Source organism: Diuraphis noxia, unplaced genomic scaffold, assembly GCF_037042655.1.
Source record: "Diuraphis noxia isolate RWA-SAM2 unplaced genomic scaffold, SU_Dnox_SAM2 contig0004, whole genome shotgun sequence".
Classification (NCBI taxonomy): domain Eukaryota; kingdom Metazoa; phylum Arthropoda; class Insecta; order Hemiptera; family Aphididae; genus Diuraphis; species Diuraphis noxia.
In genome coordinates, this window is record NW_028301714.1 from 10138971 (window position 1) to 10160070 (window position 21100).

Here is a 21100-nt window from a genome sequence, read left to right on the forward strand (position 1 = left end):
AATAAAATTATTAGATTTGATTTTTCAGTTAGATTACATTATGTCGGTAACTGCGATTTTGTCCCGAAAATTAATTTGTAGAAATGTTTTCGGAGATATTATACTGTTTGTACTTGCAGTTTTACACATATATATTATATATATTGGGTTTATAAAAAGATAGAGAACGCTATATCATTATATCTGGGGTATATAATATACCATACATTACTTATATATATATATATATACATTATAACGATGATACTCATTCTGTGCTCTTCTGTAGCATATTATGATATTACGTATATAACTGATGCCGTTACCATATATTATGTTCAACAGTCCTGCTCGATTGACGCGATCGTCTGCGGCGCGGAAAAATAAAAATAATGGAACCTAAAGACGATGAAGGGCGATTGGTGAAAGCGACAGGAGAAGAGGGCGCTTACACGCATTATATATATATGTGTGTGTGTTATATTATATACATCGGAAAATAAACGGACCGACTTTTGCTGCGACCGCAGCCACTCTCGGGGGACCGATAACGGGCGTAAAAAATAAAACACAGAGAAGAGAGAAAAGAAAAATACCGAAACGAAAAAAAACGACACCGCAGTGATCTATATATACGGATATATATGCGTACAACAAACCGGGACGGAAGAGTAGAAAAAAAATCGAAAGTAGTAAACCTCGGAGGAGTCTATAAACTCGGCGGTGTGTGTGTGTGTGTGGGTGTGGGGGATGTTATGACAGTTGACGAATGTTCGCTTCATCAGCGGTAATCGTTCGTGCGGATCTGTGCGCTGTCCCGGCGACGAGTCGCGACCGCGTACCCTTCGAGCGGCGCGTGATGTATCGGCAGGACACGGCAGGACGAGGCAGGACGAAAAATATCGTTTTATTATAACCGCACCAACCGTCTCGTCCTTTCGTCCGGCCGTCCGCCGCCGCCACCGTTATCATCTGCAGAACGCACCGCCATTATCACTTAGCGATGATGCTTAAGCGTTGGTCGAGGTCGATTTTTAGCGGTAACCGTCGCATAATATAATATATTATTGTCGTGTACTCGCATGTTCTTCAGTGCAGTCCGATGGGGGGGGGGGGGGCTCTTTCGACAGAATGACAGAATCTTTGGACGGCTATCGATTCACGTGGCTTTTCATCTTCACATGCAATCGCCAAAAAACACCCTCCCACCAACAGACTCCCGCGACTGACTTAATGCATATACGCTTAACATTGTATAAGTCGTGGTTAAGTCTTGAACTCGCACAACAATGATGAACACTAAGTAAAAAATATTTTAATACTAGCTGTGCATTAGGCCATTAGATGTCAAAAAAAAAAACTTGATTACTGTATATCCGACGACTATCGTTAATGTACCTATTTGGTTTTCCTGCAAGAGAAAATATTATTAGTCATCACTTTTTAATATCATTTACGAATTTACGATGATAATAATCGTAATGTACACGTGTATAGGCGTATCTATATTTAAATAATCATAATGTAGGTCTGCATGATATTGTAATATGTATATATTATTATGTTTTTACATACCACAAATACGATAGAAATTATAGAAATACTAATAAAAATACGAACACTACGATATCGCCATGGGACTTATCAACGGCGAAACGATGGCTGCTGCGGTGATAAGCGAGCCAATATTATTGTGATCTGTTATAAAATTAATTAATTAAAAACCATATTATCCGAAAATAATAATATACTCTACACGGATATCGTAATGCATACTATTTTGTGCACACATCTCACGTGATTAAAAGCAAACATTTGTCATGCATGAATATATAGCCACGCATAGGTATATCAGTTGTAGGTGTAGGCATATACTCGTACAATTGCGTTAGTGATTTCTAGTGATGAACCGCGTCGGTAAATATCCCTCCGCACTCCAATAGTTTTTCGCCAACGATGAATAACTGTTTTAGAGATGGAATTACACGCAACTACTGCGTAGTACCTACATAACGATAATTTACGAGTAGAATAAACACGAATGATGAAAATAATAATAATATACAATACGACGTGTACGCGTAACATCCGGATATGGTCCCTCGTCGCGCGGTGACGGCTCTTTTTCCTCGGAGACCGCGCGAGCTGGTTTTAACCTCTCTCTGGGGCTTAAAATTAATTAATTTAACATTTGTTTGTCCATCTGTATGTACGCGGCGCGGCGCCCTCATACGTATTTATTTATTATGAGCTTTTACCGAATGAATTTCAATTACAACGACACGTCACACTAATTGATGTATTTTCAATTATTTAAATATTATTTCAAAATATATTCGACGTGCCGTCAGTGTCGCAGACACGGCGTCTGTTTAGTCTGTTGTGTGTCGACGACCAAACAACGATTAATTCGTATAAGTATTATTAGACAGCGCTAATGTATATTACGCAATTATACACGAATTTACCCTGCGAGCAAAATGTACGGAGACAAGCAGAATTGGAGAGTCACTGGAAGTCCTGTAAAATTAAAATGGAAAATAAAACATAGATATACATAGAATAAATGCTTTGCCCCTACTCTGTCATAATGTAAGAATTAAAAATAAATTTCAATATTTAATATATTATGTACAATAGGTATTTTATAGCTGTGTTCGCCTATATTTAGATGAACATTTATCAGTGTCGATAATCTTATTATATAATTGTCTTCCTTTATTTATTGAAGTCGGATCACTGAATCTATTTTGAGTCATATAGTGCAGGACCTGATTTATTATGTTTTATTATTCTTCATAGTCCTTATGCACAAACTCGTATACATATACAATATTATTAGGGTATATTATTCGCACAAACCGTAACCACCTTCAAACTTCCATCCACTATAGAGGCGTAAGCCTGGTGTAGAAACTGCAAAGTAATCCCTTTAAAAACAAAGAAACTTATTGAACTCAAAACAGTTGTTTTGTTAATGGATTAGGATTTTAACCAGAAGAGACTAAAAAGTAAAAATGTACAGGCAATATCTCTCATTTTTTCAATACCTGACCATAACTAGCTAATATATGCCTCCCCCCCCCAAAAAAAAAAAAAAAAAAAAATTACTCGATAACTCGTCGACATAATTTGATGCTAATTTCTAAACATTCGACCAGTTCTATTTTAAACACAAGCCGATGTATCGGTCCGACAATTAAATTCTGGTCTAACTGACTAATTAATCTCTGAGATGTATCTTGTAGGATTGTGAAGACTCTGCTATTTTTCACCCTCTACGCTTTAACAGTAAATTGTTGACGGTAAATAATTATTTCCTTATTTTACACACGGTATATTGTAATTAAATATAAGTGAGATGGATTTAAGACACAAAATTAAACACGTGTTACACTGTACAAGTAGTATGTATTTGTATGTTCACAGCCAGCTTTTACGCGGTAAAAAAAATTGTTCAATCCGAAATGTTCACCTCCGAGAACACCGATTTACCGCGTAACACAATACGGCTAACCACACAAAATTGTCCGTCTATTTGCGCCTTGTACAGAAATATTTATCGTATTTTTTTTTATATTTTATAATTTTTTATAATTCTTTTTATATTTACTATATTTATTTTATATATAACTATTTTTTTATTAGATTTTTCGTTTTTTTTTTTTAATTTTCAATCAAATATCACTAATTTTTATAAAAAAAGTTTATTGAATAATTTGTGTTCTTTACTTGAAATATTATTTTTATAAAAATTATCGATAGTTGATTGAAAAATTAAAAAAAACGGAACATTTAATAAAAAAATAGTTGATACGGTAAATATTTTTGTGCAAGCGGCAAACAGACGGACAATTTTGTGTGATCACCGTATTATGTTACGTGGTAAATCGGTGTTCTCGGAGCGGAACATTTCTCCTTGAACAATTTTTTTTACCGCGTAAAAGCTGGCTGTGAACATACAAATACATACTACTTGTACATATCACGTATTTATGTATATATTCACTTTATTTTATACTTTGGCACTATTTTTACAGTTTGTTTAAATTAGAATTATAAATGCGATTGCATTATATTTTTTAGTAGCATTTAAGGGACAAATCTCGTTTATGACATCAGCATATATTTCAATGAAGTGATAATGTATAATAGGGTACCTATTAAGGGATTAATGTGCAATTATTAGAACTTGGCTGGCTTGGTACTGTATAAGTATAATACAATGTATGATTTTTAAATAATGATTAGCATTTCAATTGTTAATTAGCTTCATTTTTAGAGAACGCAAATAATAGTAGGTATATCTGTCGTGTATCATTGTTATATATCGATAAATGTATTAGGTATAAAAATGCTAAGTACGAGCAAATTTGACAAACATTATAATTTTCAATTCGTCTTTTTTTCAAATCTGTTATAACTGGTAGAAAATGTATAACTTTAGTATGATAGTATATGATACTTAGTACTTACACATTTAAAAAAATAGGTACTTCTTGAACAATTAATAATTTTTCATAGAATATTCAATGCATAGGCCAACACGGCCATACCGCTTTGAGCGTAGAACGTTGAATATAATTAATATATACATTATTAAGTAACCTCACACTTCGAAGTTTTAAGAGTAAAGGATGATGTAGACTATAAGGAGATGTCTGTAAATCTAATGTTGGTAATTAACATTTTTATGTCTGTGCACGGAACTATAAGCACGTATAAAAAACCGAACTCTTTCATTGCTTTAAAAAAAAAAAAAATTGAAATGTCTCAAATGCTCATAAATGATTTAAAATGTAGGTGCATTTTCACGTTTAACTATATGAGCTTAAACTATAATGTTTAAAGATATCTGAGTGGCCTCTGCCGGTGATCGCCAACTCTGCAATCTGATTGTTATCGTCATCGTAGGAGCTTTTCTTTCGAAAAACCAAGCAGGACGGACACAATACATATAATGTACATATAGGCGTATATAATATATACGGTCGCGAGTATTACATAATCTCTCTCACGTTATTTGCACACGGTAGATAAACGACGCACAAAATCACGGTCATGATAAACGCTTCTGTTTGGCATTGATTGTCTTCGGCTTATTACGATGCATAGTAGCGTTATTGCGTCGGAAAGCGCAACGGCCCTAGAGGTCCCTGTCACGCGTCCAAATCTCCAAACAAATATTTTCGGGGGGAGCGTTCGCGCGCGCCTAATACCTACTTTTAATCGGATTGGATCCGACTCACGCCTACCATGTTGATAATATCAACACGATTATATTAACACGAAAATATATAACAATAAATAAGTATAGTGTGTAATGCATGCCTAGTACCTGTGTACACGCGTACACCGGAAGTCGTGATGATAAAAGACCATTCATACCCCCCCAACCATGTCAGTGTAGGGGGGAAGGGGTTGCGGAGAGGGCGATTGTCATGCGACGGACGTTCCGGAATTAATTCCGTCAGGTGGCGTTTGTCGCGGTGGCTGCATTGTTCGCTGTCCGCCCACCCACCCCCGCACTCAGTTTCTGCCGCACGGACTCTTACATCCCCCCCACGCCCCAATAATAACGCTTCCCTGGCCACTTCCGGACCGCGCGGCGTCGAATCCGGCATCCGACCGGAACAAACCCGCTCCGCGGATACGCACAAATAATATTATACGAGATACAACACGTTGTTTGCGTACCTACTTCAACTCTTTCACGTCGCGTAGTTCGCCGCGTGCTTTATTTCCTTTTTTTATTTTTCTCGCCCCCTCTAGCCTGTGTCATTGTAATACATATGGTATTATAGTTTGTACGTATTATAAGATGATGACACTTCCGCGTGTGACGTCTTACACAAACCTATTCGACATAGGACATAGCAAATTTGTGTTCTGCGATTTAGATCTCCGGATTTTTGACGAAGTAAATAAAGCGAATTTTGCAAAAATCAAACTTGAAGGTATAATAACGTCATAAAAAATTTTGACGATGTTTTTCATTTCTAAGTGAATTAGTATTGAGTATTTTGTGATATTTTACAGTTTAAAAAAAGGTGAAATTTCACTCTATTATCAGAGGTTACAAAAGACAAAATCGGAACAAACACGAACTTGCAATGTCAAACTTTCGATGAGGTTAGTTATCAATAACGTAGATAATAATAAGCGTCACTATAGCTACGACTGCGATGGCGCATTTTCCTCATCGAAAATAAATTAATCTATATGTAAACTAAAAACGATCGCGAGTGTACGATGGTCCACAGATGCTTACTACATGATACAACACAATACGTGGGTTCTTTTAATAATATTATAATTCGAGTTCCTCCGGTCACGTCATAGCACTCATAGCGCATAATTTTATATATTATATTATCCTATTTCTGGTTCGAATATCGAGCTTGTATCTCGGTTTAAGGATTAAGCATTATTTTTTACTCTAAATTAAATTTTTCTCCTCTTACAGAAATAATAAAGAATAAAGCTAAACGTAATTTAGGTTTTGTTAAGCACGCTTGTGGCTCATTCACAGGACTTATTTCTTAATCTTGAAAATTCTTTATTGCTCCCTTGTTCGTTCCCATCTAAAATACTGCCCTCTTATTTTGATAAATAATATCTCAAAACAAATCACTACCCTAGGATTTATTTAAAATAATTTTCTGCGTTTTATTTCCTTTAAATTTACTATAGTTCTTATAATATACGACTATATTACATTTTCTATTTATTTTACCACTCAATGAATGTTGAATGCTTTTAATTTCTAGATTTCTTCGTAAACAATTATCATAGGACCTTATAGATTGTCTGCATTGTCATCATCGATCAATTTAACAATACATAACATTAATATCACATATCCGAAACTATTTTATCCTCTGTTTTCTAATTAAAATTATTTTTAAATTCCCCTGCAAACCTCCAGGGAGTAGCTGGTAAAATGTATACCTTTGATTTTATATATAACTTGTCTATTATCTTTATTGTATACCTATAACATACTTTATAATTTTATATTCATTCAAATATTGTAATATATTTTATGTTCTAATATTGCAGTGTTTGTTCTTTTTGTATACTAATTCTTTAATTTTTCTATAAAAATATTTAAAATTGTAATAAGACTTAGATTATTTACGTCCGCATATTTAAATAAATAAATAATTATGTATATACTTTACATACAGACGTCGTATAAGTAAAAACGCGGTAAGTTCCAAAAAAAATATAAAAATTAGGTGAAAATTAGGTGAAAATAAATAAATAATTGTAAAATTCGGCTTGCGTAACTATGTAATAATATTACAATATATACCTAATATTGTCGTGCACCTAAATAATATATAACGAGCAACGAAAATATAACAATATTATACAATATGTACCTATCTATTGTTGTTGTATTTTTCGCGATCGATTTCATCCGATTTCATCCGATTATAACGCATATTATATTATAATAATACATATAACACGTCAGCACGAGGCATCACGCACTGCACACGGCGCCCGGTTTAGCGACCGTTTTGTGCTGTATATTATAGTACGAACGAATCGTTTTCAATGACGACGACGATAATATTAAATTATTATATTGTAACATCACAATGCACGAGGTGTTAAGGCGAGCGAACATCACGGGCGTTTAAACCGCACACACTTGCCGTACATTATAATAATATATATTATTATGTATGTGTGTGTGTGTGTGTATTACATTATATTATATATTGTTACGTCGAAGGGTTTTCATGCGCCGAAGGGTTTATCCGGTCTGCAGCAGTGGCTACGCATCATAATATGGTATTGTGATAAATGAAAAATATTATGTACCCACCCTCATCCGCGGCTGACGGTCTTTTTCGGCAACCCCTCTGCACCCATGCACCACCAACCCAACTCTCACCACAGAATTACACCAACGACGAACGTCTTATCACGCCGCAATTATAGGTTTTTAGTCGATGAGCTCCAAAAACTATATCTGCAGACATACTATACCATTGTACTCTTTCGTTCACTCGTTTAAGGGAGACTTATGGTCTATAAGCATGCGCGCGTCCTATAAGGATGCGGAACGTTGTGCCACGTGTATATTATATGATGCTTTTTAACCGTGTTATTCTTCGACGTAGTGTGCATATCATTAAAGATTTAAAAAAATTTTTTTTTTAACTTAAAACTCTTCTGGATTGCTTTATTTATCTATTCAACAATAATAACGTATCATTATTCTATTGTTCACCAGTAATATCAAAAATCAATGGAGATAAAATACATTTATTGTTACATTCATAATATTTATATATCTACACTGTGGTAAAACCTTTCGATTAATTTGCACCGATTTCGCTAGCATATACAAATATACCCATTACCATTCGGCGCGTGCTTTGTTCGATAAAAAAAAAACAATACCAATAGTGTATATACATATATTGAACGAACACGTGTGTGGGTGACGTATTCGATTTGTCGACATATATAATGGCGAGAGATAACGGAGATTTATACCGACGAAACCATCGCCAGATCTTTCGGTATAAACAATATATAATATGTTCGCAGCAATAAACCATGCGGAAGTGTTGAATACCAAATGTCGCGTTTCTCCTTTCCTATATCATGTATAAATACAATAATGTGGTCGAACGGAAATCGATTGCGATACATATTAGGTATATACCTACATATAGTGCACAAGCGATTCCTGCGACGGTTTTCCGCCACCGCGGACGATTTTATATTGTCCGCTCGTACACAGCGGACCGCGGCGAGGTCAATCATTAATCTCAGTCCGAAATCCCTATTATTTAGGTTCTTCTCTGCGACCCCTCCTCCCACCCACCTCTCTCACCGCCACAACTCACCCCACCGCCAGACACGGCCACCGCTCCCCCCGCCGGGCTGTCGTGTGTACTTCGCCTGTGCACCACCCCGCGATCAGTGGCAGCCCCGAGCGAGTCGGTCCGGACCATTTATCAATCTAGCCAAAGTGAGTATCGGCCGCGGTAGAGTCAACATCAATTTGTCTCCTTTTAAACATATAGGCGCGCGTATATATATATATATATATAGTATTCTACGTCGTCAATCGGGCCAAAACACTCATCCTATTTATACGATGTATGTAATGTCTAATGTGTACGTACGTACGTTTTTTCCACTCGTACACGAAGCGGCAGGGCTGATGGTTTTTGCATCTGTGCCGCACCATAAATTCACCGGAAATCGACGGAAATACGCTTGCGTGTGTGTGTGTGTGTGTGTGTGCCCTCGTTGTTCGCCGGTTTTCCGCGGAAACACGCGAAATAAATTTCAATTCGATAGAATTTTTGATCATTAGACGAGGGCGAGAACTCCGGCTCAAAGCTCGCCCATACAATATAATATACGTATATATGATATATATTATACATACGTCGTTAGGTGTGCTTGCCACACGGTTCGATGGTTGCTTTATTTACCGACAAACATTATCATGAAGCAAATGATAATAATTATACACAACAGTTGTAAGCGTAGTGCATCGTTATTATCCGTCTGATTGCTGTTAGACATATATCTATATCATTATTATTAGATCTCGAGGCGAACCCGTAAAACGGGAGACTGATTTGCTTTGTTTTGAGGGGGGGGGGGTGGCTATGCCGTTAACTATTCCAGGCTTATGCCTCTACTAGTGGGTGGAAGTTTACTTGGAAGGTTTAGTTATTTTATTGATTTACCCAGGTGAGTGGGTAGGGTTTGAGTATGCGTTTGGTAGTTGGAGGAGTGTGAGTTTTGCCTAGAAGTCGGATGTGGTCGTGATTTGAGAAAGAGTTTTGTAGAACATTGAATTGGTTTGGGAACGAATAGAATTTTGAATGGATTTGAAATTAGTGGATTTTAGAAGGACCGAGTTTTTAACGAAGGAAGGCAGACCCGTTATAGTGCGTATGCCGATGTTTTGGACGGATTCAATGCGGTTCCATTGTGAGGGACCTATGAAGAGAGCCCACGAAGAGCCAGCGTACGTTAGGATTGGAGCGACGTAAAGTTTAAGAATGGTTAGTTTTGTTGTCATTGGGACGGGGCTAGTGCGGTTTAGTATGGGGTAAAGCATACCTCGGGTGCGGGTGGCCTTTTTAGTGATGTTAAGGATGTGTTTGCCGAAGGTGAGTCTGCGCCCTATGGTAACGCCGAGGTATTTCGCTTGGTTGGACCAGCTAATGGGGTGGTTGTCGAGTAGTAATGGTGGTACATGTGTGGTATTTGAACGTCCGAAAATGATACCTACAGTTTTGGTTGCGTTTATTTTAATTCGCCATCTGTGAAACCAAATGGTCGCCACGTTAAGTTGTTGTTGTAATTGAATTGCTGCACGTTTTTGGTTTTTGTCGTAAGTAAAGAACATCGTGTCGTCGGCGAATAACGAGAGATGAGCTTTATGAGTCGTTGGTATGTCGTTTATGTAGGTCAAGTAGAGAGTTGGTGAAAGGCAGGATCCTTGAGGGACGCCTGCGAGAATGTGTCTGATGGACGAGAAGGAGTCTTCAATTTTAGTGATGAAAGTGCGGTCAGTAAGAAAGGATTCGATGATTTTAACGATTTCGATCGGGATATTGAGTTGAGAAAGTTTGTAAAGGAGTCCAGCGTGCCAGACTCTGTCGAAAGCTTTCTCCACGTCAAGAAATATAGAAGCGGTGTTAATGTTGTTGTTAAAGTTCTGGCTGAGTTGGTGAGTGAGTTTGGTCAGTTGCTGGGTAGTAGAGTGCTCAGCTCTGAAGGCAAATTGTTCTGGGTGGATTTTGTCTCGAAGGTTGTTTTGCAGGTGAGTGAGGATGAGACGTTCGGAGATTTTAGATAAGGAGGAGAGGAGAGCTATTGGTCTGTAGTTTGCGGGTATTTTATGATCTTTGCCTGGATTGGGAATGGAAATTATGACTGCTTTTTTCCAGGCGAGTGGAAAGTAGCAGATTCTGAAGGAGCTGTTAATGATTCGTGTTAGGGATAGTAAAATATTGTTGGGTAGAAATTTAAGAGCCGTGTTGGTGATGAGATCGTCGCCGGGGGCTTTCTTTTTGCGAAGGTTGCTTATGATGTTTTGGATGGTGCCGGGGGTGGTGAATAGATTAGAATTTGTGGTATTTAGGTTTTGTAGTGACTGGAAGTGAGCGGTTACTTCTGTATGGACCGGGGTTTGTTTGGAATTGTTGCTCGAGGGAGTCCGCTATCAGTTCGGCTCGGTCTTTAGCAGGAAAGACAAGGCCGTTTGGGCCGGTCAGTGGATGGGATGCTGGACGTTTGTGGAGGAGGCATTTGTTTAGTTTGTAAATGGAGTTGCCATGTGGGTCAAGAGAGTTTAGAAAGGTGTCCCATTGGTCAGTTTTGTGAGTTACGAGTAGGGTTCTGATTAGAGAGATTTTGGCGTTAAGTTGGCGTTTAATGGTCGGGTCACGGTTTCTTTGCCATAGACGGCGTAGGCGGTTTTTGTCGGTTATTTCCAGTTTTAAGTAGTCTGGTAGTATGAAGGATGAATTTTTAAGTTTAGGGGTAAATACGCTTGCTTCAATCGCTTGTTGTAAGTTTTTGGTCAGACAATCGATTGCTAGGTCGATTGACGGTTTGTCATTGGTCGGTAGCGCGGCGGTGTTAGGTAAGTTGGTGAGGATAGTTTTGTATTTGGTCCAGTTTATGAAGTGCTTTGAAGCCGGAGGAGACGATGAGATCGGCGTACATAATGTCTCCAGAAGAATAGGGTTGTGGTCGGAAGATAGTTCGTTGAGGTTGTCGATTTGGGTTGCGTAAGGTATTCGTACGAGTGCGATGTCGAGTATGTCGGGTCTGTGGCGAGTGTAAGTCGGAAAGTGAGTGGGGGATGAGGGGGCAGTAACGGAATAGTCTGAGTGTTGTACGTGATCAAAGAGGGTACGGCCGGCCGCGTTCGTCGAGTGGCTGTGCCACATCGGGTGCTTGGCGTTGAAATCGCCTGCCGAAATTTGCCATTCCGCGCTTTGAGTTAGTAAGTCTAAGTCGTTTGTTGTGAGTGTAGCACCGGGAGGTTTGTATACCGCTGAAATAAGTATTTCGTGATTGTTAAGTTTGATGAGGACAAAAGATGTTTGAATGGTTGTGTTTAGAGTCATAGGTTGGTGGACGATGCGTCGGTGGATAAGAACGGCAGTGCCGCCGTGAGGGGGCGAGCCACGGATGGTCAGTAGGTCGTTTCTGTAAGTGAAATAGTTAGGAATCTTTAGCGCGGTAGAAGGAGATAGGCGGGTTTCGTTAAGTAAGATTATGTCAGTTTTGAGATGAAGTGCGAGGGCTTGTAGTTCGTTGAGTTTGTGCTTTATGCCGTTCGAATTCCAAAATAGAATTTTTAAATTAGTCATTGCGGGGAGTGAGTATGGTCAGGAATGTCTTTATGGTCGATTCGATCAGTGTTTGCGGATCCTGGTTGGTGGATATGGCAGTCAGGAGGTTGGTTAATAAGTTTAGAATGAGGTTTAAGTCCAGTTGGGGGGCTTGGGAAGTACGTGGAGTGTGAGGAGACCCTGAAGTAGCTGAGGCGTAGGAAATTGTGGAAGTCGGTTGAGGGGCTAGAGATGGTGTAGAAGATTTGGGTGGTTGTTGGGTTTCTTGTTGGACAGGGCGTAGGGTTTGTGGAATTTGAATGATTGGGACCGAGGTTGGTGGTGGGAGTGGTTTTTGCGATAGGAAATGTGCACAACCACGGAAATTTGCGGTATGTGGGCCGCCGCAGTTGCAGCAGGTCGGAGATTCTTCCCTGGTTTTTTTACAGTCCTTAACAGCATGGTTGCCAGCACATTTGACACACCTCGGCGGGTGTCCGCAGTTGCGGGAGCCGTGACCGAAGCGTTGGCATGAGAAGCATTGGGAAGGTCCGGAGGATTTCAAGGGTTCTACTGAGATGGAAATATAAAATAGGTTGTTTAAAAGAAAAATGTCTTTAGCTTTCGGGTCAGCGGCAATGTGGACAAGACATAGGGGCATTGGTTTGTCGGGAGTGCCAAAACGGCGGATGAAGGTGGTCGAAAAGCCGAGGGTTTCGAGTTCCTGTTTGATCTCGTCGACCGGGATGTCACTAGGGATTCCCTTCAGGACGACCTTGACAGAGCGTTCTTCAGGGAGAGAGAAGGTGTGGAAGTCGGTTCCATTTTGTAACAAGGTACTTTGGATGAGACGGAATTGAGTCGGTTCGGTGGTCTGAAGAGTAATTTGATTGCTTGCTGTTGCTTTGTCGGAGGAACAGGATGACATGGTGGAGGAGCTTGAATCAGAAAGGGGCTCGATTGTCTCGGAATCGGAGGAGTTTGGCGGTGGTGAAGGGGAGGGAGGCGCTGAGCGTTGGCGAGCTAATTTTTGTTTTGGGTTTGAGGCAGAGGCGCTACCTCCTTTACGCTTAAGCGGTTTACGACCGCCCATCGCGAAAGTGGCAGTATTTTTACTGTCGCTCTGAAAAGAGCGTTTTATTTGGGGGGTGTGAAGGTGTTGAATGGGGGTGTGGGTTTCCTGTTTCCGTTGGTAGGGAGGGATGGGATGCTGTGGCAATGAGGGGGCGCGGCCCCACGACAGCTGTTTCGGAAGGACGGTTTGCGACGCTTTCGCGGCGGCTTACCTGTGGGCGCTGGTGCCCTGTTGAAACAAGCGGTGAAAACTGCTGATTTTGGCGCTGGTGCCTGTCGAACGGTGATCGAAGACAATCAGTGGGCGCTGTTGCCTGTTGAGAAGCGGTGAAAACTGCTGTTTTGTGGCGTTGTTGCCTGTCGGTTGGTTTGAGTTCTTGGGCTGTTCTGGGTGTGAACTGAACGTTGACTGTACTGACTGACTGATGTTGACTGTTGATTGCTGACTGATGAAAAAAACGGGAGACTCACAAGCGTGCCCTCATAAATACATGATTTTTATGGGCATACTTGCAGATACCTATCTATAACCTACATAATCTATACATATCGAAACTAATACTGCAGTAGTAGCACAGATTATAGGACATTTTATAAAACAGCGTTTTATATAATCTGTGGTATTAGTTTGCTCAGAGTATTATTGCAACAGTGCAGCAGGATTGCTATGTGAACAGCACCAAAGACGCTATTAAGTATTAATAATCATTTTAAAATAAGTACTAATAGTGCATCACATAGAACCAGTGGTGGATTTGAGAGTTCAAATTAAATCGGAAATTTTATCAGAGTTTATTCGTACAAAATGTATCAGTAACATACTATATTAGTAACCCTATTTTATAAATGTATAAATTGTTTTTAAATAAATAGAAAACCCATAATCGAAAAAAAAAAAAAAAATGATAACTTCACTTGACGATTCCATCTATTGCTTAGGAGATTTGTCATATTATATTGAAAACAAAAATCATCTCAATTATTATTTTTATAGATTCATATTGTCAGTACCAGTAGTATGTTTTAGTATGTTCTGTGATGCCCCCCGCAAATCCGGCGAATCCGGCTACCCCGCCCAGCCTATAGTTATATGCTATCGCAACCGTGCTCGGCCGTGCCCGGCAATGCCCGTCAGTGCCCTCCCCCTCCCATACATGCCCCTAAAATCCTATACTGTAAGTGATCAACCCCCCTCACCCCATTCATAAAAAAAAATAATAATATATTGAATAATTGTATAAGTAAATTAAATTATACTGTTTAGAGCATATGATTGAAATATTATATGAAAATAAAATTAACAATCAGTTAAAATATGATATTGTGGAATATGAAAGTATATAAATTTTAATCACTGTTTAATGATTTACATATAGTAAATAAGACTACGACCCATGACCTAACCTTGAGTACTTTAATACTTTCTTATCGCGGAAACAAAACCTATATTTAATTCTAAAGTAATTGATATAGACGGTTGTATTAAAGACGCCGACGAGCGAAATAATTTGTTTTTACCTATTTCAAACGATATGATAATTATTACTCATCCAGCAATCAGGAAAATCATCGAAAAATTTAACATTTAACCTTCCCACATTTAACGAGAACGAAAACATTACGGTAATTCACCATTTAACACGTACTATTATTTTTTACAAATTAAAAGAAACACATACCGCTGTTTTAACAGAACGACAGATTTTTAATGCGTTTAACACAATGAAACAAACCTGTATAAGGAATAACATTGAAACATGTGCGACCATTAGATTAGAGGGGGTAACCACCATGACTAGTTTTGAACAAACCCGATCTATGATTAGATTCATTTTTGAAGGAACAAACATAACTGTTCATATTTATAAGAAACAAAATTTCTCCGAAACGGAAAAACAACAAATTATTTACGAATATCACAATTCACCTTTGGGGGGACATTCCGGGGTCTCCAGAACAGTTAAACGGTTAAAAGCAAATGATCAGTGGAAAAATCTAAAGAAATCTGTGAAACAATACATAGCGCGATGCGAGGTATGCCAGAAAACCAAAAGTAACTTAAAAACCAAACAACCTATGTTAATTACAACTACTGTTACCAAATCGTTTGAACGCATCTGTTTAGTCATTGTAGGACCTTTACCGCAAACCAGCTTAGGTAATCAGTTCATTTTGACTATGCAAGACGAACTTACATATTACGCCCTAGCAGTGGCATTAAGTGCCACCGATGCGCAAACCGTAGCCAAAGCGTTTGTGGAATGTTTCGTATGTGTATACGGAATACCAAAGTCTATACTGACGGACTGTGGAATAAATTTTCTAACGAAAAGTCATTGAACTAGTCATTGAACGGTTTGATATTGTTTATGTGTATTCGGTAATCGCGTCGGCTTTTTTTAATGGTTATGTTTTCATTATTATGGACCATGATCACCTCGTATAGCCCTGACCAATTCAGACATAAAGTGTTTTTTTTTTTTTATGTTGTTCCTTAATTAAAACTTTATCACCTACGTGTACGTTAACCGGGTTCATAGTTTTTCGTAATTCCGTTTATTCGATTCTTTTTTGCTAATTAAATTATTTCGTGCGATTTCGTGTGCTTGTTGCATATTACCTACGTTTCAATTCGAAAACATAATGGTCATAATCATAAACCTAGTATTTATCGTAATAATTTCCGAGAACGTCGCGATTTACAAATAATCGGAACTCAATTATTACGCTTAAGTGAATGTATGTATGTATTGTTATTTCAATAAAGTCTTATGTATATTTTAATGATTTTAATTGAAACGTATTACTGATAATTATTACTTGTGTACTTGATCGCTCATTTTACTGTACAAAAGACGTCTGATTCGCGATGTTCGGGCATCAGTATACGCTCGCCGACTAGTTGAACAATGTGTTTTTTATCTCCAAAGCTAAATATCGTGTGTATAGTGTAATTTAGTGTAATATATTTGTGCAATATAATATAAAATATTATGTATAAAATGAAAACGAATATTATAATTTTAATTGCATGTTTAATAAGCGTTTGTCAAGCTGGTTCGTTTTGGGAAGGCGTGTTAACCGCGGTAGACACGATAAATCCGGCCAGTATAGTTGAACGTACGATTAACGACAAAGGAAAAACTCTCGTCAATGCGTTGGATACGATAAATCCGGTCAGTATAGTGGTACGTACTGTTGAAGACGACGGGAAAACTCTCAACAGTGTATTGGATACAATAAATCCAGTTCGTATAGTACAACGTACTATTGACGATAAAGCTGAAACACTCGGACGTGTTTCTTTAAATATTGGCGAATCGATACCATTAGCTGGTCATGTAATAGCCGGAGTACAAAAAATTAGAGGCGATGATGACGCGGCAAAACGCGCTTTTTACAGCGCGAACAGCGTTTCTGCGGCTATTGCCGGCGGTGCTGTTGGCACTTTATGTGGCCCGGCTGCCGTGGCATGTGTACCGGCACTCGCTATGGTCTCTCAAACTGCCATGGACGGCTTAAATTCGCATATTGAAGACAAACCCATGGGAAATGTTGAATATTTTACAAATTTTAACAATAAATCGGGAGCCGATCATGCCGTATTTGGTGGCAGTCTGTTACTCGACTCTATTACGGCCGGAGTGGCTGGCAAAACAGCCCGAACGATGAATAAGGCGTCTAAAAAATTGGACGATATTCTGCAAGTGGATATTTCGAATGTACGACCAATAGAAGTTCAACAAATGGCGAGTGGTAATCATATATCGGTCGGTTCAAACATAATGGGAAACGCCGGCAGTCGAGTAGATCGATTTACAAAGTTGCTTGAAAATATTAAAGTCGATTCTTTTGAATACAATTTGCTGAAATTTGCACGCGAACGAAAAGACCTAAACGAGATCGACACTTTTCTAGAATGGTCGGATTTACAGCATTTGGTAAAAACGGAACGGCATCACAACGTCGACATCGATATGTACAATAAATTAATAGATTTCGATATTAAAAACTACAAGCACAAAATAGACAAGTACGAACTTCGCGTATACGATCGCGACGACATAGATATGTATTCGACAATTGAAGATTACGTCGGTCCGATTTTGGAATACAAAACAAATTACAAAACGTATCACGAAGATGTGTTAAATTTACTTTGTACTAAAATGAAAATAGATTTAGACGATGCTCACAAATTAATCAATTACCGTAACGTTATACTCACTGATCCGCGATCGTTGAGATTTCCAGAATTACAATTGTTGAAACCCGAACAGATCGCTTTAATACAACCAAAAGATTTGATAAACACAAACGTAGGAAAAACTGGAAGCGAAGCCCGGACAAATTGTATGAGATTGTCTGTAGAAGAAGTGTTCAACGTAGATTATCATATATTGGAAAAAAAATTACCGGTAGAGTGGGGAAAATTGAATAAAAATACAAAATTCAAAACAAATTCGAACAAGTGGAACATGGTTAATATCAGAAAATTGGACAAAATGATCGAAGAACCTTTTGACATAGAAAATCTTCATCCGTTGTACGTGACAACGTTAAAAGATATCGAAGCCGTATTAAACGAGTTGGGAATAGATTTTATAGAGACGTATTTTACAAAACGACCGAAGGACCTACTCGCAGACTTTATGGAAAAAAATAAATTGGAAAAAATTAAAGGTATTACTATTGTAAAACACCCGAGCGAAGAAATTCAACACGCCGTAGTGGTCGAATGCGTACGTAGACCCGATAATTCCGTAATAAGTATACTGAAAGATTTCCAAGTTGATGAATCCGTGCCCGTGAAAATCAATTCAAATGTAGATGCAGCAGTTTCGTCGAAAAAATTTAATGATTTCGATTTGGATTATAAAGATTGTATGTTTAGTTTTATATTTCCATAGGCAGTGGCGTACCCAGGATTTTGCAATGGGGGGGGGGGGGGCTAAACAAAATAAATCAAAATTTGACATCTTAAAAAACTAGTTTAAATAAAGTCTTATAGTAATTAGTAGTTAATTGAATATTTTATTATTATATACTTTTTGTAACACATGCACAAAATATTACTAATATATTTAGATAGGTAGTAGGAAGTAGGAACTGTTTTATAATACAAAATATGTTATATGATAAGTTAATGATATGAATTATATGATAAATTTTATAAAACTTCAAAATACATTTATAATTTACATTATTTGCTCCAGTCTTACAATAGGGTCGCCGTCTGAAAATAAAAGTATTCGCAAGGGACGATTGACGCTAAGTAAGGACTAAGGAGCCAGATAGAAAACGAAGGTATGTCACGTCAATACGTACAATCAATGTACAACAGAGAATTGTTTAAGGTAAGTCACGTCAATTCTAAATGAAAGAGGCGTAAAAAGAGCTTCGGAAGTGGATTTTTATCATGAATTAAACTGATAAGATATTACAGCTGGTATAAAATAACTCAGGATTGTTATAGAGAATAATGATGTAGATACTATTGTATCAGACTGAATATGATGCCATAATATTATAAACATTAAGGGTAGGTCGTTGCACCTAACCTTGACCCGAAATTTACAGGTGGCAAGGATGTGTTTACATTATTTACTTTTTCCGGAGTTCAATATAGAGTTGCTTATTGTTTGGTGATCAATAATATTTGGTATTTTAGTCTAAACACGTTTTAAGAGATTTCTTTTTACATATATTTCTCAGAAATAAATGTAAAAAGAAAGTTACAAAGTCTTATAAACTTTTTAACTTTCGTTGGTTTTAATGTTATTTATTAAATTTTAAAATGATGAGATTTTATTACATTATACTCACAAGTCACAATACTAATACAAAACAACTTTTCAATGACTTAATAATTACATTGAAACATACATTTTCAATCATTGCCCCAAGTGTATAACATAAATAGTTTTCTTGGCTGTAACATAATATTTACTGTTCCCGTTTCGATGATGTGAATAGAATATTCAATGTAGTCGTCAAAATCTGATACGTCTCATAAACTTCATCATTTGTCAGACCATTTGTAAATTTCAATAAAATTATTATTTGATCAGTTCCGCTTAAAATCATAAAATAAGGCATTTAATTTTATAACGTTATTAAAAATTAAAATTACAGAATTAATAATGTACATCATTAATATTTGTATGTACATAGTTGATTCTCTAGACATTTAATATTTATTCATAAAATTGGAATTAGACGAGTGTCATAACCAAAAGACTAATAAGCCATATAGACGTCTAATTTTACTTTAAATATAAATACATACCATACTGGCTTATTTTATTTTTGCTTAAATTATAGAAATTTTATTTTATTCTAACCAAAGTATGTTTGGTTTCACCAATAGAATTTTGATATAATTACTAAAAAAATTATAAAAACACTCATACTTAGTAAGTTACATATATTTGTGTCAAATTCATATGGGTACGTATTTCGATTCAACGCCCATCAACCGTTCCTCCAAATTGGTTAATTGTTAAAAATTATTTTTTTATGCAAACTTCTTTTGTATATTTTATTCATCTTGTTATTATTATTATTTTTTACATAGTTGCAACTTACAATAAGTATTATTTAAATTTAAATTCGTAATCAGATTGGAAACAAAAAAAAAAAAAGCGTACGGCAAACGTATAGTTTTATGCTCTTTTATTCAATACACATATAATATATATTTTGTATTGAAATACATTCGTATAATATATATATAGGAACCGTGTGAAAATACTATAAACAGTTGTTATATTATGCTTAGGTATTGTTATCACGTGATATATTGTAAATATGTCGCTTATTTATATTATATATCTACGCACATGTATGGCATAATATGGTGACGGGGTATATTGTATATATAGAAATATAATGAACGACAAATCGCAGCAGCTATATATAAGTTTACTATTCTACACATGATTATAATATATATAATATTTATAATTCTGCTTGTACCACATAATACATATCGTGTTTTACGATGATAATATTACCTGTATATATATATATAACACAGATAGATACACACGCACATACACATACACACACGATTCACGGAGATAACAGTATAATATAATATTGTAGTACAAAAGACGATATAATAATGGCGACGGCGGCGGCGACGTCGGATTTTCGTCATCATTAATCTTACCGCTGTCAATGGCGACGGTTTTATATTATTTCCGCTGCAGCGGGCGACGGCTATTTGTCACCAGGACGGATACTATATATATATATATATATATATATATATATATATACGCACACACCGCTGCCTGGCTGGTCTATCGGTCGGCCGGTACCTATACATAATAATATGTACACTCTCGTCGTTAATCACGGGGCCCGCCAACAAAGTCACGAGGACGACGGTGACAATAATAATAATAATAATAATAATAATCCGTCATACAGTCGCGGGGCGATTATACTAAGGGCATTCAAATCTCCAGAACTACGCGCGGTACACGCGATATTTAATCGTTTTATAGGTATACGAGATTCGGACGCGCCGACGCTGCAATATGTGTCGTCCGGTGATGGTGGGCCAAATATATAGGAAGTATAAAAATCGACGTTATAATAATAATACAGCATATTATTGTGTACGCGTTTACCTATTATACACACACACACACACACACACACACACATATATAGGTTATTATTGTCAAGGTATTATATAG

The 21100-nt window shown here is 37.2% G+C and overlaps 1 long non-coding RNA gene across 2 annotated transcripts; it reads left to right on the plus strand.

The window, feature by feature from the left end:
• Positions 1-5705: 5705 nt before the first annotated feature.
• On the plus strand, positions 5706-7035 carry LOC149055691 (uncharacterized). Of its 2 annotated transcripts, XR_016191703.1 has the most exons (3): positions 5706-5936; positions 6019-6111; positions 6750-7035. It is a non-coding gene; the product is annotated as an uncharacterized LOC149055691 (long non-coding RNA). The 2 variants fall into 2 exon arrangements; XR_016191702.1 differs by having other exon boundaries at positions 6019-7035.
• The last annotated feature ends 14065 nt before the right edge of the window (positions 7036-21100 follow it).